Source organism: Mastigoproctus giganteus, chromosome 3, assembly GCF_048544385.1.
Source record: "Mastigoproctus giganteus isolate SK-2022 chromosome 3, ASM4854438v1, whole genome shotgun sequence".
Taxonomy (NCBI): Eukaryota; Metazoa; Arthropoda; class Arachnida; order Uropygi; family Thelyphonidae; genus Mastigoproctus; species Mastigoproctus giganteus.
In genome coordinates, this window is record NC_143577.1 from 8,970,856 (window position 1) to 8,996,378 (window position 25,523).

General features: G+C 38.7%; 1 protein-coding gene across 1 annotated transcript in view; it reads left to right on the forward strand.

Moving 5' to 3' along the window:
- Positions 1-903: 903 nt before the first annotated feature.
- LOC150087650 (uncharacterized) overlaps positions 904-25,523 on the forward strand; it is a 75,719-nt gene continuing 51,099 nt past the window's right edge. The window contains exon 1 of the mRNA XM_090369900.1: positions 904-1,183. The gene's annotated coding sequence lies outside the window, so the exon portion shown is untranslated. The remainder of the gene's footprint in view (positions 1,184-25,523) is intronic.

Consider the following 25,523-nt stretch of genomic DNA (forward strand, 5'->3'; position numbering starts at 1 on the left):
AGATTGGTACGTTATGATTTTCCTTTTTAACTTTTATTATTATGCTCTATCCCAACTACCCCCATATCAATCCCATAGAGCAGTTGTGGGACACTATGGAAAGGTATATCGGGCATCTGGATACACCAATCACCTCATACCTGCATTTCTGACCGCATTACACACAGCTTGGTTGGCCATACCTCCCGAACGCTTCCAACATCTTGTTGAATCAATGCCACGTCGTATAGCTGCTGTACTGAGGAAAAAACGGAGGGCCTACGAAGCATTAGGTAGTTGGTCATAATTCAGTGATCACTCAGTGTATATCTGTTTTCTCCTTAAATTTTCCTTAAAACTGAAGATAAAAGTATTCCTTAGGTAGAAAAGATAAAATCGAACTTTATGTAAACATAATTGTGTTTTAAAAGTAAGTTTAAAGAAAAATATGTTCATTATTAAGATTTAAGTTCCCATTTGCTGACCTAAAAGTAAATATTTTTACCATTGGCTTAGAAGACGAAATACCAAATGTGGAATTATTCACTCCAGCTGTGTACATCAACAGGATAGTGTACCACTGTTCCTCGTGCAAACAATGCAATCAATGACTGGAATTTGATTGTCATTTCCGGTCCAGAAAGGAAGTTCTCAAGACTTCGTTCCAAAAAGATTTCTAACCATCAATGCGCAGCTTCTCAACTTCCCTTATCAGTTATGTGTATGCGCGCGTCGTCCCCCTAGCTGCAGCAGCAGCAGCGATCTTTTGGGGGAGGAAGTGGGGGTGGCGAGGGAAACTACTTGTCTCGCCTAGCTTCTTTCTCCGTTCACTCCGCTTGTTTTCTGCATGGCGGCTCTCCGTCACCGACTGTATAAAAAGCTTCCAGGGGTGACGGCAGCACACTTACCTTGACCGCCGTGGTCGCTGGAGGTCATTGTCGACTGTTGTTCCAGGAAGAAGGCAGTGAAAGTAAAACGCGCGCGCGGCGTTCCTTTATACCGTATTACGGAATAGTGGGTGGAAGTAATCGGACTGGAGTAGGGGCTTTAATTCTGTGTTATCGGCGAACTGAGAGCTAATTCAGTAATCTGCGGGTTGTAGACCGAATACACCGAGAGTGTACGGAGTTTGTTCGCACAGGCATAGCGTCTCGCGAGCCGCTGCTTTAGCGGAGAAGGAACAGCGATTTCCGGGCAGGTAAAGGTAAGATTTTAGACTTTTTTTTTTTGTCTTCTCAGTGCTAGTGTTGTACACTACTGGATAATTTTAGGTTTGCATCCTTAACTACACGAACAAGTCCTATTCTTTGTTTATAGTTTGTACAAAGGTAACCATAGCAGCGTTTTCCATAAGCTGATAGTAAAGTTAACATTTTGACTTTCCTTCTCTTACTTTTCCGTTGGGTTCTGCTTTTCTTTTGTTTCGTGATCTGAATGTCGATTAGGGACCGCTGCAATCATCTTCTCTGGAGTATGACTGACTATGAGGAAATGTTTAGACGCTGCTCAGCGTCCAATTATTTACTTATTTCAGATTTAAAGCACTTTAGAAAATGGCGAAGAGGATTTAAGGACAAAAACTGCTAAAAGTGCCGTATGTGTCTAACTATGTGTGACGATAGTTGTATTGCGAACTTGAAAGCACAATTACACACTCAAAAAGTTTACGCACAAGTGTCCACTAGAAAACGAATACCAAGAAAATTTGAGGTTATTTTAGTAATGTTTCAATTCTTCGATCAGCGTCTTCAGTCAATGTTTCAAATTCTTCGATCAAAGTCTTCAGTCAATGTTTCAATTCTTCAGGCAATGTTTCAGTTCTTCAATCAATTTTGCTATACTGAAGTTCTTCACAGAGGAGTGAACGGTATAAGCATTACGAGTTCAGTTTGGAGCTAAATTTTAGATCCAGATTTCGTACCATAGCCTTAAAACTGATGATAATATTAATTTTGCTTAATATTAATAATATTAAGCCTACGCTTAATATAAATACAGAGGCATCTGGTTGTAGATTTAAAATATTCTATACTTTTTTATTTTCAAGGACACAAGTTGGAACTTTGAGATTGGAGTATAGTTGATGACAATTCATTTCGATTAAAAATTCTTTTTGATTTTAGTACGGAATCCTCTGAATAATGCCTAAGATACGTTTTGGCCCCCTTTTCGGTCAGAAGTTTCTAGCTATGGTTTAATGAATTTTAATCAATATTCCTTTTTTATTGTATAATGCCCATATCGCCCCCAGTTATATTGCAGTAAACCTCACTAGATGGAAACTATCCTTCATTCTATCTAAATAAATAAGAACCTTAACATTTAATAGATTTTTACCATGAATTTATAACTGTATTCTACTTTACTTGATTACAACTTGCAGTACAGATGTAAATTGGTATAATTTTTAATATTTGCCAGTGTATTTTCTCCTTGTGACCTGGTCACAATCTCACATCGAATAAACAACACTTCCCCAATAAATTAGACTTATTCTCAGCGGATACCACCACCCAGACAGCCATTTCGGGCTGTATACATGTAGGGATGTAATTCTCTTCAACTTAAGGCTGCTAAAAGTTGAAGAAAAGCTTATGAGTTAGTAGAAAGAGGAAGGATAGCAGGAGACCAGAGTTTACTCCCGAAAGAAAGGAAAAGGAGCCTCATTAATACCAGGCAAGTTTTGGCTGCCCTCTCATTCCTGGGTAAACCTCCGAGATGGATGTTTTAGGGATATTTGGCCCTTCATTGGTGGTGGTGGTGGCAGGTCTCCTGATGGTATAACAGCTGACAACCCAGTTTTCAAAAAAAGATGGAAATGGTGTTTAGTAGTTCAATACTTAAGAAAAATTGTTAGACTTTGGCTTGAATTTTTATTTAGTATTAAAATCTTCTTTTCTAAAATTGTTTAAATTACAATGTTAGCTCCTCCCTTGTGGTTGTGAAGAGAAATATGACAATGATTTGTACCTATATATCTATTTATTTATTATCTAACTATTAGATTTATAAAAAAATATGCGTTTTACTGATTTAGTAACTCCTAAGTAATCAATAAATAAAATTGTCTCGTATTTTAGGAAATTTAATTTAATTTATGAAAGTATTTCAGAATTTCAATTTATGGAAAGCATTGCAAAGAGCATTGTGGGTAACTTGAAATGCTGAAAGCTGCAATATAGCGTATTTATTAACGTAGAGGAATATGAAGATATGTTATTATAGTAGAAAGTCGATTACATGGACTTTTTCTCCTTTAAATACACGCTGTTTGAACTCAACAAATATTCATCTTGATTACAAGAAAAATCCTACTTTTCAAATAAACGTAAGTCTCCCCTTTACTCTTATAATCCGCTCTCTGTTAAAATTCACGGTGGTTCTTGTAGATTTTGAGTCTGTTAACCTTATTCTATTTACAAGTATGTTTATCTGATAACAAAACACTTATTTTGTCGTTTTTCCCTTTTACAATCGTCCATTGGTGTCTCCCGGACGAGATTCAAACAGTCTGCAACATATTTAGACTCCATTTTCCCTGGTATCTCTTTTCCATTTGAGAAATATCTTAGTGAAATCTTTCACCAGCTCGTGATTCCGATGTTTGGGGGTGCTGCGTCTTAAAGTTACATTAAATTGCCTTGGTTATAAGACATGTAGACATACACAGTAATAATAAGCGAGTTAAAAATACTACAAAACATTAACTAGACATTTACCATTAACAGACTTGAACTTTTATTTAAAAACAAAATCCATTCTTCGGATTTTATTTGTTGATAATAGATTAATTAACTTTTTCATTAATGTTTGGTGCACTGTTGACCAAGTTTTCTCTATTGAAAGCATTACTTGAGCATTTAGCCTTTCCTGATTTATGGTGCTCCTTAAAAATGTTTTTCTTTTTAATGTCCAATGGCAGCGTTCGGGCTCTGAAGTAGTCATCAGAATGGTCGAAAGAACTTTTATGAGTTTTGTAAGTTCAACAATTAATTTGCATACTTCCTTCGCTTCAATGATGAGTGTTTTTGAAGGATTTTCACAGTACGTCGAATTCCAGATTTTAGAATGGCATTCTTAAAGTTTCCTATATATTCGTGTATTTTAACTGCCTCAATTTCTCGAGATTGCATTTGATTATAAATAACTTCCACGTGAGGCATTATCTGATGGAAAAGTTCTAACCAGGACTCGAATTTTTCATTACTCAAGATGTGCAAAATTCCAGTTGCTTCTGAAATCGTCTTATCTGCGTTTCCTGTCGCTTGTAGTTCCTCCATGCACTTTTTTAAGGATTCAAAATTTTCATAAACGCTGTTCACGGTGCGTATGTTGAAGTTCCATCTTGTAGGAAGGTCGGGCAACACGGCTGTCCATATAATTTCTGAGAACATAGAGACGCTGTGGTGATCTCGAGAAAAAAAATCCGATTTTTAATTTGCAATTGCTTATTAAGCAAATTAATTTCAATGGGATATAAACGGAAAGTTTAATTTCCCTCCCAAACGCGCAAAGATCATGGAATTTAACAATAATTGAGCTAAAGTTCAGCAAATTTCATCGAAAATAAAAAGAATTATTATTTATCTGTATTTTAATAAACATATATTTATCATGTATGTTGGTATAATTTCCTTTAAACTGTATGGAAAGGACATCTTGAATTATCCTAAAAGATCCACACATCTGTAAAAGCGAAGTGAAAATGGCGTGTTTGAAAACAGGTTTGCTTGTTGAGGGTTGAATACAGCTCTAAATTTATTGAACAACAAATTGAGGACTGTACTGTTGTAATTATAGCTGTTATTGTAATTTGAAATAGTCCAATTTATCTAACTCAACAAGTGCCATAAGAGTTTGACTAAATTAGCGTAATTCTTCGTATTTGATAATTTGCATAATAATCAAAGGTTGTTTCTGTGATGACACGTTGATTGCACGTTTTTGGTTATTACAGATCAACCGTGGTTTAGAGGTTATTAGCGGACACTTGGTGTTTTCGCTGGCTCGAGTCAGCACTAATGCTACCAGTCTGTTCAGTGCTCTCAGAACTCTACACCTAAAGCGTGACATTGCGAACTGCTTTGTTTATTCAGGAAATCCGGGATGGTGATTCTCCAAGAATCTAAACTCTCTTCTTTTCTACAAAAACAAAATTACATGACGAAAGCGATTTCGCCACTATTGTCTAATGTTATAGGCAAAGGGGAATGTGAATTCGCTTATATTGCCAATGATTATACAGTGATTTTTAAGCTTTCGCTATTCCTTTCTATACAGTGCCCTACCATTAATATCCGGGCATCTGCCTTTAGACAAAAAAAAAAAAAAAAAAAGCTTTTATAGTGTTCATATAATATTTTGTGCTGAAACCTTTTGCTTTTATGACGGCCTTCAATCTTCGTGTCATACTCTCAACCAGCTTTTTATAAATGTCAGCTGATATGTTCCTCCACTTGGCCTTTAACGTAGCCACCAATTCGGCCTTGTTCTTTGGGCAATCTCGACGTGCACGTACCCGACGATCCAATACACCCAAAGGTGCTCGATAGGGTTCAGATAGGCTCTCTGGGCTGGCCAGTTCAACTTTTCCACATCCATGTCCTCAAACCACTCTGTTATGATCTGAGCAGTATGGCATGGCGCGTTGTCTTGCTGATACAGGTATGGATCTTTCCCGAAGTAGTGCCATAACGTTGGCAATCCAGGCTGTGCTGGTATTGCACAGCATTCACGATTTTGTCGGTAACGACTAACGGGCCCAAGCCAAACCATAAAAGGAGCCCATACCATGACACCACCTCCACCAAACTTCATTCTTGGGAGGATACAATCAGGAAGGAACTGTTCCCCTGACATCAGACTGGTAGAGTGCGAACCTCTACTCGTCTGTCCATATGACTGTTTTCCACTGCTCTACAGTCCAGGATTCGCGTTCCTTACACCATGTTAATCGGCTTTTAGCATTTGTTGAGGTGATCAATTGAACGTGTCATCTTGCATGCCCACTTTTGCAATTATCTGTTCGAAGCCAAATGTGCATATTTTTTTATAGCAGGTTCTGTGACGTGTTGCATGCATAGGACTTGTTTCCCCATCCATGGAGGGATGTCCGAATATTAATGGTAGGGAGTGTATGTCTGCTGCAGTGATACGAGGCCATTAGTTTGGTAAAGTTTTTATTTATTTAAGTAAATTTTCTCTTTATACTTCAGGATGGCTACATAGGGTTAAGCTTCTCCCAGAGAAATATAACAAAACTGATTCCATCTGGTTTGCCCTCGTGGATAGCACAATTGGTAGAAACTCCATCCTCCACACACGGGGTGGAAAAGACCTAAGTTCGATCCTGTTGATGATGACAGGAATTTTTATGAGCCTTCTTCACAACGTGGCTCTTAGGCGACAGTGGCATGTATCTTTCTCCCGGAAACTCAGTTTTTTCATCCAGCAAACAGAAGATCAACCTCAGAACACGCGCAGTTTACAGACAGCGGAGCAACATGGCCTTAGTCGTTGATACTCTTAAAACCCCACTACAGCAACAACACCCACCTGGTTTTTGTAATTAAGAAGTGCTTGCTTCCATATCCCACCTGTTCGCTAACGGAGCTTGAATCCTAGAGGGAAAACATCGTTTTGAGTTTAATCTGGCAGCCAAGCAATTTCACGGGCTTCATCAAAAACCAAAAAACATCGTTAATAGCGTCTAATAATTACTTCCTGATTCTTGATCGAACGACGACATAGCACGTGCTTTCGAAACGCATAGTTAAACATCGCTGTTGTTCGAAGGTCGGACGAGGAAGAGGCCAGTCAAAACTCTCGGAAATAACGACTTTGGAGCAAATGCATTACTGTATAAACAAACAAGGCATCGCCTGTCTCGCTGCGCTTTCGTGTGTCGATAAAAATGCCAACGGTACCGCAGAATGCGGAATGATTTTAATCCCGTGTACTGAGAACTTATGACGTTAGGGGTTTTTATACGAGGATCTCTTCGGGTACGTCAATCATCTTTGCAAAAGAACAGCGGAGAGCTGTTTGTTTTATCGGAAAGGCATCTTTTGCTACACAATGCAGCGACAAGGTCATGGACCTTGAAATCTAACCCTCTTTGATTCAGAACCCCATGATCAAATGGACGGTAGCTAGCCAGCATCAGTGCTGTTTAGAAAGGTAGTGGAAATTCAACTCTTTCACAAAAAATAAAAGTACGAACTTTATTTACAATTACATTCTCTCGATCCCAGACATACGGGAGGTATTTTAGCACATCAGCAGCGTTGTCTGAAAGCGTTGACCTCTGAAAAGCTTCATCTTGTAGAACAAATCAAAGTCACAAGGACTCATTTCTGAAGAATTGGGAGAAAGGTACTCAAATATTTTTCATTGCTTTGTTAATACATTGTCGTGTGAGGTGGCTAGTGGTGTCTCTAGGAAATAGTGGCTTGCTGTATTGAGAGTAGAAATGTTTTTCCTGGAACGAGTTATGGTACGTGGAATATACTGTAATGGCTTGTGGTGTACCATGACTCAAAATGATGCCATCCTGATTGTATGCACTTCGTGCAATTTCAGTCTTTGTCTTGTTTTATATATATGGATCAGAGCACCTGCAGAACGGAACTACCCTTCTCGTATAAATAGATTTTTGGGAAATTATTGCTGTACAACTGTCCTGTTTGCTTTTATACGTAACGGATGTGAAGTGATCCTAGCTCACGAGAGCATGTGCGCGACACTATTGGCCACTAATTTTTTGAACAACGTCCATAGAATTGACTCGCATATTTGCTAGATAAAAAACTAGTTTCCGGGAAACCATATAATCGAAAAGCACTAAATCGATCACTGTTTGCAAAAAGCCAGAAATTCCTTCCCTTATGATGGAATTTGAACCCAAGTATTTCCAGCCGGTGCAAGTGGCAAAAACATTTTACTATCATGAAGGACTGCTAATAATAAGGGGTTCCAAAAGTAAAATCTGATAACATTTAGTACCAGAGGAACTACAGCTGCTTGAACACTTGCAGATATTGTAACATTGCTTTGCTACATAACCACCATCCCAGTTTAGGCACTTGTCCCGGCAGGAACCAACAGATCTAAGTCTTTGAAAAGAAATCCCGTTCAGTTTCTCATAACCAGATAGTCACAGCCTCAAGAACATCATCATTATTCGGAAACTCTGCAAATCCGATTAATGCTGTTTTAGGGCCTGTGCATTACACAGAAACTTGAATATGCATATATCCAGCATCTGTTCGAACACGTATTTCTACTTCTTCAACAAATTCCAGTAAGACACTTAAGAACATTTACCATGGAAAATTACCATTGTACCTTACCTTTGCAACATCCTTTAAATTACATCGAAGATGGCCGCTTCTACTGTTTAGGTCTTTTCATTTTGGGCAGGGGGCGGGTTCCTTGGTTCATCGATAATAGATCATATTTAGTGTCGTATAAATTGGGGCGCACTGCTTCAATAATCATCTGGCCCACTGAATTTTTAGATTCTTTAAATCTAAGATTGACTTCAGCGCGGTAGCACAGTGGTTGTAATCATTGTCCTCCACACACCGGGTGGAAAAGTCACGGATTCATATCCCGACAATGACTCCAGGAACATTTATAGCCTGCTTTTTTTCAGTTCCCTGACTGAGTTAGTCGGTCTGAGGAATGGATAAGAAGGATTTTTCACAGAGCAAACCAGGCAAATCGACTAGAGAACACACGCAATTTATGGACATCGGCTGATAAGATAGATGTTGGTTGGCCCTAATATGAAAATCTAAGATCTTTTTGTCATATTAGGATAAAGACAGGCTCCTTTATGCGTAAACTCATGTAGTACAGCTATACGAGCTGCATATTCGTGTAATTTTACCCAGAAAGTGGAGTCTCTCTGGACCCTCTTGTGGATCACTACTTTCTTATTTTTCGCGAATGCTGAAGCTTTCAACGGATTCGATATTTTGGCCCTGACATGTGCATATGGTAGAGGAAGGTAATTGACCTTGGTGTGGTGGCAATTTAAATAATCAAGATTCAATTGATGTTCTTCGACTGGCAATTTTTCTTAATAATGGTAAATGGTTGGTAGTGTAGTGTGTGCGCTCTACAAACGATACTCAGTCAGCTTGTGAATAAAGGTAAACTGCAGCCATTATCAACCCACTGCAGGATGGAAGCCTCCTCAACAATTCATGTCGAGGGAAATGGACTATAATCTGCCACGCTGGTCCAGTGCTGGTTGGTAGATCGACCGTATTTAGCAGTCAGGTGCTTGGTCTACTCAAGGAGCGTATGCTACTGTACTCCCACTCCTGACCACTCGGCTACGGAGGCCTGTACTTTAAGTGCTTGTACTTCGTTGGCATGGTCTCGTACACACATCTTAGAAAATGGCTAATAAATGTCATAATTTCAACAACAAACCTCAGTCTTATGACAACTTTCGAGAAAATCTCTCCTGGACTTCGAAAAACTTGATGTCTTCCAAGTAGTATTGTTTTGTTTTGTTAAAATTGTCTTCATACTGTGGTTGATTTTTGTCGGTTTGTCACGCTGTTAAAAATGGTATAATATCTCTCTCCAGGGGGTGGACAAATTAATGGAAACATTTCATATGGAAGTAGTAGTTTTTGTAATAGCTGTATAACGTATTTATAAATAAGTAGTGATGATTTTTTTTGTTTCTTCCAGGTAGTATTGTGAAAGAAAGACGACAAAAGCTGGTGTTTATTTAGAGGTAATATTGAAAGGTACGTGAAGAAAAAGACTGACTTGTCTGAATTCCAAGAAGATCAAATTGTTGGTGCAAGTTTAGGGGCATCAGCGACCAAAACTGCTAATTTGTTTAATGCATCCAGAGTAACTGTATTCACCAACCATGGAAAAACAAAATTTGATAGGAAGAATTATGGCAGATATTAATCGAAACTGACTGAAAGGGACTTCCAGACTCTGAAAATGATTATAGCCCAATATCATAAAATTGCTACCCCCAAAAATAACTGCAGCACTTAAAGTGAGTCTCGGCAATCCAGTTGCTAGCAAAACAGTTCAGCAAAAACTGCCTAAAGCTGAACTCGTTACTGATGGTAATGCTAGAAAGAGGATGCAATGGTGTAAGGAGCACAAAAGCTGGACACTTGATGATTGAAAATGTCATATTTTTAGGAATCAACATTCACTTTTTTTTTTTCCAACGTCAGGAAAAGCTTATGTTCGGCAAGTGCCAAAGGAAGCCATCACCCTGACTGTCTCGTGCCAACCGTCAAACATTGAGGTGGCTAAACAATGATTTGGATAACGATATCTTAGTGTTCTTTAGATCCTATCATCACCCTGAACGGGTGAATTATTACCACTGATTACCTTGTTATTCTGAGTGATCAGGTTCATCCCATAGTGCAAACATTGTTTTCCACAAACGATGCCCTGTTTTAAGATGATAATGTTTCAAATACACACACAGATGTGTCCAATCTTGGTCTTACACAATCGCCAGCCTTAAACGTTATTGAGCCAGTGTGACATAATTGGAGAGGAGAGTGAGAAGCAGATTTCCTCCACCTTCAGCACTCAAGGAACTTCAGACGTTTCCCCATGAATTATGTCCAATATTCCTATGAGACAGTTCAAGATCTATTTGAATCTATTCCACGTAGAATACAAACCGTTTTAAAAACTCTGACATTCATCTTCTGCAACGCAAGATCTACATTTACTAACATGATAGATTGCATAGCTACTTTCATTTGATTTACTTCTGAAATATCACACATTTTTTTTTTTCTCGAGGTGAAGATGAAGTGGATAGAAATCCAGTTCTTTTCAAGCCATGTGCAATTGTCACATGGCTTGAAAAGCCATGATGAAAAGATCTTCCATGGACAAGCTGAAGTCCCAAAATTTTTCGTGATTTCAAAAAGCAGATCTGATCCACAGCAGTATTACTCATACGTGATGGAGCTTTCGTGCGAATTTTTCCTGAAGAGAATACCCTTCCAGCTTCTATACAAGTTTGGAAAATTGTCATCAGATAATCGTAGACCATTTATAAATGGTTACCTAGAGTACCTGCAACTTCCAAAAAAAAATCTTTGAGATAATAAGCAGGTTGCAGCGATGGCAACCTGCTTATTGATGACCATTTGTAATTTTTTTTTCATTGATAATGATAGATCTTCGGAAGGATCCGATACACAACTTTTGGCTTCCTTTTCAACACATTTCTTTTATTAATCAATGGTAGTCTTCTAATTTCTTCAACACTGATGCACCATTCATCCCTCGTGCTGTGAATACTGTACCGTTCACATTTCTACAAACTTGCTTTATAAACTCTTCAAACGCCAATGAACTTTCACCAGCTACTTTTAGTTCTCAATACCTACTGTTAGTATTGTGAGTTGCCGATTTTTCAATACCAGCATTTTGGTGTTTAAAAATTGGCTGGTATTGTAATGACTAATATTTATGGGGCAAGGTCTTAATTTTTTCGACCGGAAGTATTCCTGTCACGAAGCTCTATGCGGATGGTGGCTTGGCAAATCCACCTCTTCATTCAGATCATGAACGTTTCTTTTACGGATGGCATATGTGAACTTATTCCTTGACACAACCCTCTAAATTACAGTTTGGAGCATATTTATAGATTGTGAATGTCTGTTTCTGTTCTTCCTGTTGTAACTCCCCCTGCACTCAGTTGTTCTCTGTTTCTGAGGTTATCTTTTTTCTTATTTTCTTTCCACTTTTTGTTTTCCTCAACGCGTCGTCGATACATTCACAGTTAGGAGATCACATCCGACAACACTTCATGAAGATTTATGTTTTTATTATTATTCATAGTGCTCGCAAGCCTGCATTTAAGGAGAGCACCCCCTCACTTGGTAATCCATCATTCTGACATACCAAGCCATCTCGTGCGAACCAGAAGTAACATGTTGCTTATTTTTTGCGCCTCTAAGAATGGCATCCCTCGTAATTCACCAAAAGATAATCACAGCCCCTTCACTGCACTCACCTAAGGCACACTGACATCCCAGGCACGGTTCCCAGCAAACAGACTTCCATCCGAAGAACTGGTATTGACAGAGAGTGTACCCAGCAATCTGCTCTGGCACGATCTCAAAACTGTACTTAGAAGCAATTACATGATGGCAGGTGTCTCTTAATGCTACATCGGATCGTCTTCACTCTTACAATAGTTTCCATGGTTACTAGGGGGTTAGGTAGTTTTTACACCTCACCCCCGGTAACCTATTGGAACCTTTGATGTCACCCTAATTGCTATTGAAGTGCAGGAAGTACAGTTTATTTTTCCTGCTGCATACACAATCAGTCATTTCAAAAGTACAAACAGGGGAGTTGAGTTTGCTTCAATGGGCAGCATTTTCGAGTTGTTCGTAAGTTGTTTCTACGAGAGTGGTTCCATTGACTACAGTGAGACAACCCTTTTTTTTTTTTTTTTAATTTATTCAATTTATGTATCGGGATAGTCATGCCACCAAACCAGTAAACACCATCAGTAAGTTTCAAACGTGATGTCATAGCAATGATGTGCCTGTGAGAACCCAGGATGTATCAGGAAATATCCTTCTTCTAAAATCTTAAATTTAGACAGTCCTGACATAAATATTAAATATAACCCGAAACCAGGAACTAATTGAGAAAATTAATCAAACTGACTTAACAAACTGTAAATTTTTAAGTCGATCGGAGCCAATCGACAAATTAAACCAAATAGAAAACTCAAAATATATATGAAATTATTTTATAACGTGAGGGAAAATCCATATTCAGAGAAGAAACCACAGTTCCTTCAAGCCGGCTGAGCAGAGTTGTAGAAAAAGCCCCATTTGCTATTTTCCCAATGCTTTACGTCTTATGGACACAAGGTCTAGAATCTTTGCCACTTTCATTTCATCAACAATTTCGTCAGCGTCTCTGAACTTTCAATGTTTCAAAAAAGATGGGGTAGCAATTGTGATGGTTAGTTTTTGTTTTCCCATCTAGTGTGGACCTTGTCCAGGGGTTGTAAGTATTCAATTTCAATGTTAAATTCTTTGTTTTACGATGATTCTCGCTATCTGGCACCATTTTGAAAACTTAATGAAGATCTATCGGTTTAATTCCAATCCAAAAGGGAAAAAGATGATTACTATTATGAATAAATTGTTTACTGATCAAAAACTATTGGACAAAACTTTGAGTCTCCCTCTTCTATCGAAAAATTTCAATGTTTCTTCAACCTCAAAATCCTCCGTATGGAAGATCGTGTTCTGTTTGATTTCCATGCCATGGATCTTTCAGTTGGCTGCTAGAATTAAATTGTGAGAAGGGTGTGTCTTCCGCACCAGAAGATTAATTTGTTATTAACACTGTCTGATGATATAAACAAACTCGATGACATCCACTTAACAGCCAAAAAGGCTTTTGATGCGCTGCACGTATCTAATCGGGTAGCAATCACTTCACTTTGACAGGAGCGGTTGTAAGCTATAATTAGAAAACTGGCCTGGTTACTTTAAATGGCACCCATTATGCCGGCACAGCGAATATCGCACTTTCCTCTCATGATCACTGTGGAAATGGGGTGTTGTCAAAGAGAGACGCGATTACGGTTGGAATTATCCCTGCTTTTGCATGCAGAAAAATGTAGAGCAGAGGAGAGGGGGGAAACTTGAACAGACACTATGGCATGATCTTTGTCAATTATGTCACTCGTTGCAACCACACCTGCAAATCCTTAGCTTCTTAATATTCTATCCAGGTCGTAGAGTTCATGGTCACTAACGAAAGGCTTAATGACCTTGAAGAAAATAACTTACACGCCCCACTAATTCGTTTAGATGAGATTCTAATTCAGTAAATCTGACTGCATGGCTAATTGTACGACTGACATCCACGAATTTTGGATTGATACTACGAAAAATTAAATATATATATATATATATATAAAAACAACTGAGATAAATTGAGATTAATTCTGTTTATAATCAATAGACAATTGATTATAAACAGAATTAATTCAGTTGTTGTGTTAGGGTTTTAGGAGCATCATCGACTAAGGCCATATCGTTCCGTGTATACCTGTCTGTAAATTGCGTGTCTTCTGTGATCGATTTTCCGTCTGGTGGATGAAAAACGGGAATTTCCGGTCGAAAAACCATGCTACCCTCGCCTGAGACCGACTAACTCGGCAACCTTGTGATAAGGGCCCATAAAAATTCCTCCCCTCATCGATGGGACTCTAACTCGGGTCTTTTCCATCCGGTGTGGGAAGGACGGCTAATTAGTGTGGAATGAAACTGATAAATGCATTAATTCCATTGCAACTAATAAGGCGAATAATATTTAAACCGAATATTTTAGTTAAACTCCACCATGTTCCTTCCCAGAACTCTAGTATTTATAGCCATGTCTGCCGGTGAGTACATGTGGTACGAAATCCTTCGAGATTCTATCTGCCAACTGCAGCGAATAGCAGTAATTGCATACCATGACGAAAGTAAGCTCCATGGAATTGGACGGTAGATTCAATTAGCCCCACTTCAAATTGATGTTGGAAACACTTGGACATTCCGGGAATGTCCAAGTGTTATTATCATAACTGTATTGCTTGTTTTACATACTTTTGGCTTTCTCATTCTTATGAGATTTTTAGCTTATTTGATGGCGAGGAAGTGCTCATTGTATTCTTATTTTTACATCGTAATTCGCCTGCTTTTAGAAATATGCTTTCTTCTCACACCCTACATTAAGTCTGTCTTATAACCAATTTTTTATAACAGGAAGATCAGAACTTTTTACATTGTTAAGCATTGACGGATGCACAAAGATGTGCAGAAGCCATGCTTTTTTATGTGCAGGCTACTGGTGGTGGGACTGCTATGGAGAATTATTTTTGACGTATCAGTAGTGTAATGCAAGAAAGCATCAGTCAAAAAAGTAAAACCTTCCACATCACCTGTCCATTCTCTCCAATATTCAGTCTAGTTCTTCGTTGAATTTACTCAACTTCCACAACAACAGATGAGAGTTTGTTCCAACAATCAACCCACTCGCTGACCGAAGGCAAAAAAACCTCCGCACATCTATCCTGCAATCATTCTTCATCAATTTCAATTTATGCCCCTTCATGTGAGTAGTTGGAGCAAGACGAAGAATCCCATCAGTATTGAGCTCGTTCAACCATTCAAAGCCTTAAACTTCTCATTCAGATCACCTGGAAGGTGCTCAGTCTCCACATGATGCAATTTGCAGACTGAAGCCTTTCTTGGTAAGATCACCAATCTCATTGCCATTCTCTGCACCCGTTCTAGCAGCTCTACATCGCTCCAAAAATGAAGACCTTTGTGTAGTACGTACCGAAGGTGCGGTCTAATCATTGCCTTGTACAACGAGATTATCACATTTCAATGGCATATAGGAACTTTACTAGCAATCCATGCTAGTAAAGTTCCTGTATACCATTGACTGAATCATCCTTACAGCAGTGATATTGCCCTTAATGTCACACTGCTCCAATTTATGTAAGTCTTTTATATGCAGTGGTATCAAAAGCCTTCTTGAAATCCAAGTATATGATATCAAAATTATTTTTTGCATCCAGTTCCTTTGTGATGACCGCAGCATAGTATCCAATCAAATTTGTCACTCAAGATCTCCCCTTTAACGAATCCATACTGCAACTGAAGTATAACTGCACTCCTATCTAGATACTCCTACAGAAACAGAGGGGAACAGAAATTAAGCAGCCAACAGGTCTGCAACTACTCTTGTCACCTTTTGATCACCCTTTGTGAATTGGAGATACATTCGCACATCTCCAGTCCGTGGGGACTGCTCCTGAATCCAAGGATGCTTTCATAATTATGGCTAAGGGTTTGCTTATCTCTTCTGCTGCCTCCTTTAATATAATTGGATAAATTCCATTCAAGATCCAAGCGCCTTTTTCATGTTTAGTTCAACAGTTTTTCTTCCACTTTCCTCTCAGTTATTTAGCTCCCTGTTAGTGTTTGATAAACTTCTGGTATCCCCTTCCCTAAAGAATTCCTGTGTGAATGTAGATGCAAAATATTCAGTTTGTCAGCAACACGAGCAGAATCACAGCAACTGGAAAGTGTATCTGAACACTCTTGAACATGGGATTCAACCCATAATACTGACATTATACTCAGATGTCAGAAAACTGTTCCAAGACGATAATATCAGAGGGCACAAATGGTTCATCAACTCTTGTTGATGGTTCTTTAACTCTAGTGATAGGTAGCATCTACCCCAGAGTTCAAACTTAAGTTAATGCAATGCAGGAACTGTGCAGCGCGTTATAAAATTAAAAGCAATTTAATGTCACTACATTTTAAAGGAATCTTCAAGGCCTCCGCCTCAATTACCATTGATTTCAACGAGTTTTCTACTATTTACTGTAGCAGTGGATTCTGCTCTACTGAATGCTAACCAAAGGCTATTTTCTGGTAATAATATAAAATGTTCGAAGACCCAAGAATTTTGCTAATGCACCAATAAATGTCCTTTTATTACTTGAGTTGGCATGAATGCACTTAGCTTTTTCTTATATGTTGCTGGACTGGCGTTGAAATTTTCAGTGTCTCTGCTTTGTTCCTTATCAATTTACTTTTTTCCAACTTAAGTTATCTTTGCGATGCAGATAAATACATCATAATGGCTTTTTTGTGTTTTTATTTATTTTTTCTCCGAGTACGCTCACAAGCACGCGCTTCTGGAAAGGGTTATTGCCATTAAATGTTTATTTTCTGACATCTGAAAAACTGCGTCGTGTACAAAAATCATTTGACTGCAGAATGCATTAACAAACGTAATTACATTTTTGGTGGACGACTTCCGTGTCGCTATTCCAAGATAACATTTGCGGTAAAAAGAAGAACAAATTGGGAACGGCGAAATGGAAATGTAAGTGGGGCCACATGAGATTATGGAACACAAATGAAAACAAAATTTATGCTCTCTCCTCCCAACATAAAATTTACTTTCACAAAAAACATACAACAAACTTATGTTGTTTGTTAAGATGCGGTTCAAGTGAAGATTATCACTGCGGATTTTTGAATCCGCAGTGATTGAATTTTTTGATTGATATTGAGTGACATACCAGTATTTTAAATTGATGGCTTCAGAGATTTGCTGCTGGTTGCTGAGTGGGCGTTTGTTAAAATTTTTAGATCATCTGCATAGCAGAGTATGTCCAATCTACTGCAAACTGAGAGGCGCTGTAAAGAGTAAACCAGAAGGCATGCCATCTTGTGAAACTCCACGAGTAACATCGAGAGTGAGTGTGGACTTACCAACTTTAAGGTGAAGGAATCTATTGAACAGAAGAGATCTTAAGAATAGAGGGGCATTGCCTTTGATCAAAAGCTATTGGTACATCATGATAGATGACTGCAAGTTCAAAACTTTGGTTAAAGTTAGATTCCTTGTGGTTGATCTCAATTTTAGGGCTCAATGCAACTTACATTGTTTTTGTATCAAAAAATTGGACAATTAAGATTGGGAGTAAAGCTTTCTCCAACGGCTTCGGCAATTTTCTTGAAATCGTTTATAACACTTGGTGTAAGAACCTTTGGAGGTGTGACACAGACACGCTCCACTGAGCGACGAAAACGTTTTCCTTTAGAATGCCATTATATGTAGATGCTAAAGACATCTATGATAAAATTTTCAGATATTATTTATATGAAAACCCTGAATATGAAAGGTTTTAGAACCAATAGGGCTTGGTACCATGAATGGGTTGAGAAGATGAGAAAAGATACTTGTTGATATTAGACTTGAATTTCTGTAGTTTGTAATTTTCAGGAAATGTGTGTGTAGGAAGGTTGTTTCAGAAAACGGAAGTTAAATGAATTAGTGTGAATAAATGAGGAGGAAGAAAAGTTGATTCTGTGAGTTTCAGATTGGACAGTAAATTGGACAGACGGATATTCACTGGGTGACATGTGTTCGGGCTGGCGGCAAGAGAGAGGAATATATAGAAGCCATTTCAGAAGAACAGTGCCCATGGAAGTATATATATATAGGAGGCAGACAGCAGAAATAGAACGTCTGAGGACACAGTTGCGTGACTTTGTAAGAGAAGGGTCATTAATTAACATAACTGCCCTCTTTTGAAAATGGAGTCTAGAAGCCTGAAAAAGGTAACGGAGGCACCACCCCATATGTATGAACAATACTCCACAGGAGGGCAGATATGAGATTTGAATAGATGGAATAATTGTTGAGAAAAAAAATAATGCCGATAGAAAAAGAGAAAAACCTAGTTTCTTAGACGCAGAGGAAGCAATATTTGTGAGGTGCTTATGACAAGAGAGATTAGAAGACAGGATAATCTCCAATACAGAAATGGGATTTTTGTCTAGAAATCCGAGTGTCTTCGAAGATAACTCTAGGAGCATAAGAATCCTTTTTTGCGAGATATAAAACAGGATTTAGTTCTAGAAGGATTAAAATTAACTAAATTTTATTTTCTCCACCGGAGAATTACCTGGAGATCAACATTTAAGGAATTGATAGTGTATATTCCAGAAGTTGAATCTGTCTGTGCATGGCAAGATTTCTCGAACTGGAAGGTGGAACGCAATGTTCTGTCATCAGCAAAAATATGGATAGGATTTCCGGTCAATGGGCGAAGGTCATTAATATACAAGAAGAAAAAAGTGGGAGAGAGAATCACCAAGTTTATTGGATTGCTAACGGTTCCTGCCATCGTGAAGGTCCGAGCAAAGGATTTGGCTGTCAAGGAACGACTAGAGTTCACCAAAATTCTGTCCACTTGACTCAGGTGTTACCTGAATATCAACTTCATCAGACTCGCAGGTAGCAATCCCTAGCTTGCTACCTGTGAGCCTAAAACCCAGGAATTTGAGAGGAGAATGTCTGTAACAAGCCTGAAAACTACATTTAAGAAAGCACCAAGTTGTATTGTCTCCTACGGCTTCTGTCTTTGGTGAATAGTTGATGGCAGTTTTGATTTGCTAATGTTTCCAAATTATCTTTTCAAAACATCTGAAATAAACTGCAATTTTTCAGGATTGAACTGCGTGTGAATATGAAAGAAACTGGGCTTTCTTAGATTATACAGATGAACAAAGTTCAATTAGCTCAGGGTAAGGTGACCATAATATAGTCGCCTTACCTTTTTAGCAAATCTTTGAATTCCGGAAATAAGGCAAGAGTCAGAGTTCAAAGTCTGGTAAGTAAGAGAACTGAACAATATTTCAGAGGACTCTTCTTGAAGAATGCCTTAACTAAGATGTAAATGCGAAAATTAGTGCTCATGATGAACTGGACCAATGAAGACTAGAGAGGGTTGCTTGAATTCGTAGTTCAGATTAAACAGAGATCCGTAATGTACAATAGTACTGTACATCGATCTGTTATGGGACATGTACACTATGTGATGTAAAAAAATTTCATCGATTTGGAGATGTGTGTTGCATTCTCTGAGCGTTTGAACTCTGAAGTCTTTTCGTCACATTCTCGACGTGGCTAAGCAACTCCCCGTGAGTAATTCTCGGTTATTTCCTGTGTTGGAAGCAACTGGAGGTCTGAAAGAACGCATCAACAGGAGCAACAATGAGTGAGTGAAGGGGGTCGCCCGGAAATTGGTGCATTAATCTCGTTCCCATCTTCCCCCATTAAGAAGGGATGGAGGTTTTTAAGTTCCTATTCGGGAAGAACTAAAGCGAGGTTATTAGACGCTCTTTAAGGAGAATTTGTGAGCCGAATTTGCATCCTCAGGGCTCACCCGGGGAGCGATGTCAGGTGGTTTCTGGCGGATGCTTTGAACTGGCGCTGTGGAGTGTGACGTCCGTCATTGCTTATTTGTGTGAGGGGATAATAACCCCTTCTTCTAAAGGTTAGGTAAACAGGTACGCGATTACTATAATTACTGCAGTGGTTGTCAAGGAAACTACATCATCCTTAAGAAGGAAGTCACGTGATTTAGCTTCCTATCGTCTTGCGTTCGATGGTCAGGTGGCTATTAGAACAAACCATGAGACTTAAAGATTCGTCAGAAGTGCTGCTAGTCCAGTTTGGGTCAACCCAAATCTTATTCTTCTAATCACGTTTGTATACGTAATTTATCACGATTTCACATCCTAATGGTTTTCTTGCAACCGATTAAACAACTCCTCCTTAATAAAGAAACATCTGTCGTCATTTTTCAAAGCATCTAATCATTTATACATTCCTGAGCCTGAAAGCAAGTGTAGAAGTGATTTGAAAAAACAACCTGGGACTGAGATATTAGCACCATTACTAAAGTGCGCTAATTATTGGTTATTGATATCTATTTAATAAAATCAGTAGCGCCTTTGACAGAACCGGTTTCTATAAAATGACCGAGGTTGTTTGATTAAGACAAGTTTAAGGCTGAATCCTCTTGGGAGTGGGAACAGTTGGTTTCAACATACATGAATCTGTTTCTCCGGCTGAAAATGATCTAGCGTTGAAAGAGTTTTAATTAATTAAACAGTTCTGGTAAAAACGTTGTTTTAATTCTTCTTAGGTTCTCTTTATTTATCTCATTTCACAAATATACGTAGCCTCACTTCTATTCTCAATGATATCCATTTCCACCCACAGTCTGCCAAGCCCCACTTACTTTTTGAATCCCGATTATCAGTTGTTTCAACCAGTGCACATCTCAGTTGTCCTAATTATTCGCTGTATGATTCTTTTCGCTTCATAGGTTGTACTTGTGCATATGTCTGTTCTGATATTCGCTGTCAGAGAATTAGTAATTTGAAAGTTCCTCTTTTCGATCTTCTTTAGCTTAAAATCTCTCCATTCCTCTCTATCAAATTCATCTGTTGCTAGATCGTTCTCTCACTCCAATGATCACTTGAAACTGTTTCACTTCCTCTCTTTGAAACTTGATTTTCACAAGTCCAACTTTCTTAACAGTGAGGTCATTTTCCTTCATGATTCTGATGTTCACAATCCAGATGGATTCCATTTTGTAGTCACACGGACCAGCTGGTCGAGGTATTGAGGCTTTTGCAATTACTAATGACCACGCACGGATTGTTCATTTACTTCCAGAATGCCAGACAATCCTAACCACAAAGCCAACACGCTTGATCTTTTTCTTACAAACACTTCTAAGTACATGGTCAAGGTGAGTGGTCCTCTAGCATCTCAGATCACAACTTGGTTATAGTCTCTTCTCCAATGGAACCATTCTCTCGTGGCCATTCTCAACAGCGAGTTGTTTGGCATTACAAGAATGTAAAATGGGATGATATGCGAGATTTCTATTCTTCTTTTCCTTGGTTGAATTATTGTTTTAAATTTTCTGATGACAACGTTTTCCCCTATCTTGTCAGTGAAATTATTCTTATAAGGGTGGAATCCGTTGTTCCACACTCCACCTTAAAACCTCGTCCTGTATCTAAAACTTGGTTCTCCCAATAAATGCATTAAGATTGTTCAAGACAAGAATGTTGCATATAGCAACTGACTTTCTTCCACTTCTCGAGGTTCAGTTTCTGCCTACACAAAAGCTCCAACGATTGTAAAGCAATTATTAATCAGTCCAAACTAGAGTTTGAACAGGCTAAGAGTAGAAAACTTGCTTCTTGTCCAAATGGTAGTCAAACATTATGATCTCTTGCCAAAGCTATTGGCCTTAACTTTTGTCCATCTCTGTTGCCACCTCTGTTAAAACACGATGGTTTTATTGTCACTTCAGCTAAAGATAGAGCCGGTCTGTTAGCATTCTAATTTTCTTGTAACTGTTACACTTCCTTCAATGCTTCCTATGGCCTTCGTCAAAAGGATGTCAGAAGAATTTTGTACAGTCTAGATGCCATGAACGCGCCAGGTCCTGATGGTATTTCACCAACTGTTCTCAAATCCTGTGCTCCTGAGGTCTGTATTGTTCTGTGCTGCCTTCTTACACCTGGTGTTTTTCCTTTTGCTTGGAAATTTGCTCATATTCATCCAGTTCTTAAAAAGGATGAAAATCCCTCCCATTCAATTATCGTCCCATGGCACTTACTTTTAGCCCTCGTGGGTATAGTTAGCTGATAGAATCGCCTTCCTCCCCACACCAGGTGGAAAAGACTCGAGCTCGAGTCCCGACGATAGCAGATGGAATTATATGGGCCTTTTTCACAACGTGGCTGAGTTAGTCGGTTTGAGTCGAGGGTAGAATGTTATTTTCTTCTGGAAACTTTGGTTTTTTCATCCAGCAAATAGAACGTCGACCATAGAACACGCAATTTACAGATAGTATACACGGAGCAATATGGCCTTAGTCGCTGATGCTTATAAAATTCTACTTCAACAACTTACTTTTACACTTTCCAAAGTAATGAAGAAATCCATTAACTGGCAACTCCTAAACGATTTAGAAACCTTATATGTGATCGCCAGGCCAGTAGGAATTCGGTCAGTGTTTATCTTACCCATCTGTGGAAAAATTAAATGGAAAAGTCCGATTAAACAAAGAAGCAGTTGCTTTTGACATCTCAAAGACTTTTGATCGTGTTTAGCCTAAACATCTTCTAAATAAGCTTCCATCTTATGGTTTAGCAACAGTTTTTCTAACTGGGTATCCAGTTTTCTCTCTGACAGCTCACTGCGGGTGATGGCAGATGGCTCTCTGTCTTCTAATTTCTCCACTAAAGCTAGTGTTCCCCAAGGTTCAGTTCTTTCCCCCACTCTTTTTCTCTTCTATATTAATGACCTTCTTCCATTAACCGGAAATCCTATCCATAGTTTTGCTGATGATAGCCATTGCATTCCATTCCACATTTTAGTTCTCATGCCATCGCCGAAGTTATGTACAATAGACAAGAGGTTACCACCGTATTATTTCCATCCCTTTTCAATACAATTTCTCTTAAATTTTGAATTCTGGAAACAAGCCAAAATTCTTCAGTGTTCGAAGTCTGGTATGTAAGGGGAATTGAACAACATGTCAAAGGAATGTTTGACTTGTTCTGCTAAGCCCATCCTATATGACCACGTCACAATTCGAGAAGAGTATATTTTAATTACTAAGAATAGGTTCGGTAAAATGTTTTGAACTTTCGCTCAAGTATGCTGTATTATGGTCATCATAAATTTTAACAGCTGACTCGAACATTAATGTGAATGACAGATTAAATTAAGGTCACTAAAAGGGCATCTTTATTCCATAAAGCATCAGCCATTATCAATCCACTGCAGGATGGAAGCGTCCTCCACAATTCATGTGGAGAAAAATGGATCATAATCTACCACGCTGCGCTGGTCTAGTGCGGGTTGGCAGATCGACAGTATTTAGTAATCAGGGACAACCCCGGTTTACTCAAAGAGCGAAAGTTTACTCCCACTCCTGACCACTCGGCTACGGAATATAATGGGTAATGATGTCCTTCTTTTTCATATTGAGTATATATGACCGATTAATTTAAATTAAAAATAATGGAGTCAAACAAAATTTATTAAAATATTTTATCGCAATGTAATGTTTGAAAAACGATTAGAAAATACAGTCCTGGAGTTAAAATTATTATTATAACAACAAAAAAAAAGACAAAACAACAAAGGTTTTATTTCCAACTGCCATATTTGTGTACCGTTGCCATTAATAATATAGTTTATTAAGCTATTCGCCTAAACGGTGACGTTTCAGGTATCTTATCGGATGCTCATCATCAGCCCATGCTGCTGACAAACTTCTCTTGCCGATATTCCCAGAAATTCCAAGTATTCCCATCGAAGTTTGGAGCATCGGCAGGAGCAGTCTGTCAGCAGCATGGTCTGATGATCGGTTTCGGTAAGATGCCTGAAACGTCACCTTAATGTATAGTAGTTTAGGAGAATAGCTTAATAAACTATATTATTAATTTCACGTGTATATGTGTGGTATTAAATATAGTAATAATCTTAATTACTTATCCCCTGATTGCAATTAATTTCACATTTCTTTCTTTAAAAGTCCTTTCTTGTTTCTGTATTTTTATGTATATCAATCTGAAGTAAACACCTCATCCAGAAAAATCAGTGCATGCCACTGATACGAGGTACATTCAAAAAAAGTACCCGGAATTGCACGCTGGTATTTAAATGGTTTGCGCTACGGCCGTAAGGTTTCGTGGGAGGTTGACGTTGAGCTTAGTGTGCAAGCATGCCAAGTGGGAACTGGCGCGACCACTTCATTCATGTGTCACAGCTGACTGATTGTGAATGTCGCAGTTTGAACAGCGTGCTAACGTCAAGTTCGTCTTTAAATTTGGGAAGAGCGCTACGGAGACCCTGCAAGCATTACAGGAAGTTTATGGAAACAATACTTCGAAGAAAACAGTGGTTTACGAGTGGTTTAATCGGTTTAAAAACGGACAGGAAACATTAGAGGACGAATCTCGCACTGGACTCCCTTCGACGTCACGAAACGAAGAAAATTTCACGAAAGTGAGGGAACTCTTGAGAAATGATAGGCAAATGAGTGTTGTTGAGATTGCACATGAAGTTCGACTGTCTGTAGGCTCAGTACACACAATCCTGACGCAAGATTTTGGGATGCATCGTATGTGTGCAAAGTTTGTTCCATGCTTGCTGGCGAACAATCAAATGAACTGCAGGGAAGCCATCGCAGGTGATCTGTTTGAAAAATCTACATAGGATCCGAGCTACCTAAGAATGGTCACTGGGATGAGAGTTAGGTGTTCATCTACGACCCCGAGACCAAGGTGGAATCATCGGAAAGGCACACAACAATGTCCCCACTGCCTAATCAATCTCTTGCAACAAAATCCAACATCAAAGTCATGCTGATCGTTTTTTTTTTCGACGATGAGGGCATAGTGTGCCACGAATTTGTGTTTGGGGAAGGAGAGAGAAGCATTACTGCTGCTGCTGCTTACTACGTTGAGATTTTGAGAGAATTCGAGTTTGCGTGCGTGAGAATGTGGCAAACAATTTCCGAACATGATTCCTAGCAAGATTACCTAGGAGCATGAGGGGTGGAAAGCAGGAACCTGGAAACCTCTCAGTACCTACCCTGCAGTTAATGAATACTTTGAACCCTGATCAACTGTATTATACTCTTCTGGTCAAAATTTATTCCAACAACTGAACAACGTTGTGGTTTACACTTATAAAAACATTACATTGTTTTTAATTATTTTTGATTATCATTAAGCTTTTGGCGTATCAGGAATACGAGTAGAACAGTCCTCTAGCAGTCATAGATTTTCTTTTTTTAACTGTAATAAATAATGGATTAGAAAAATTGTACATTAATTACATGATTATTTGATACTAAACTATTAGCATTCAGCAGGAGTCGAGAGAAAGTTTTGCTGTTTCCTTTTTCCCAGCCCTCGTAGGTAGCACAGCTGGTATAATTGCGTCCTCCCCACAACAGGTGGAAGAGACCTGAGTTCGAGTCCTGTCGATGACATGAGGAATTTTTATGGGCCTTTTCACAACGTGGATGAATTAATCGGTCTCAGGCGAAGGTAGCATGGTGTTTTCTCCTGGAAACTCTG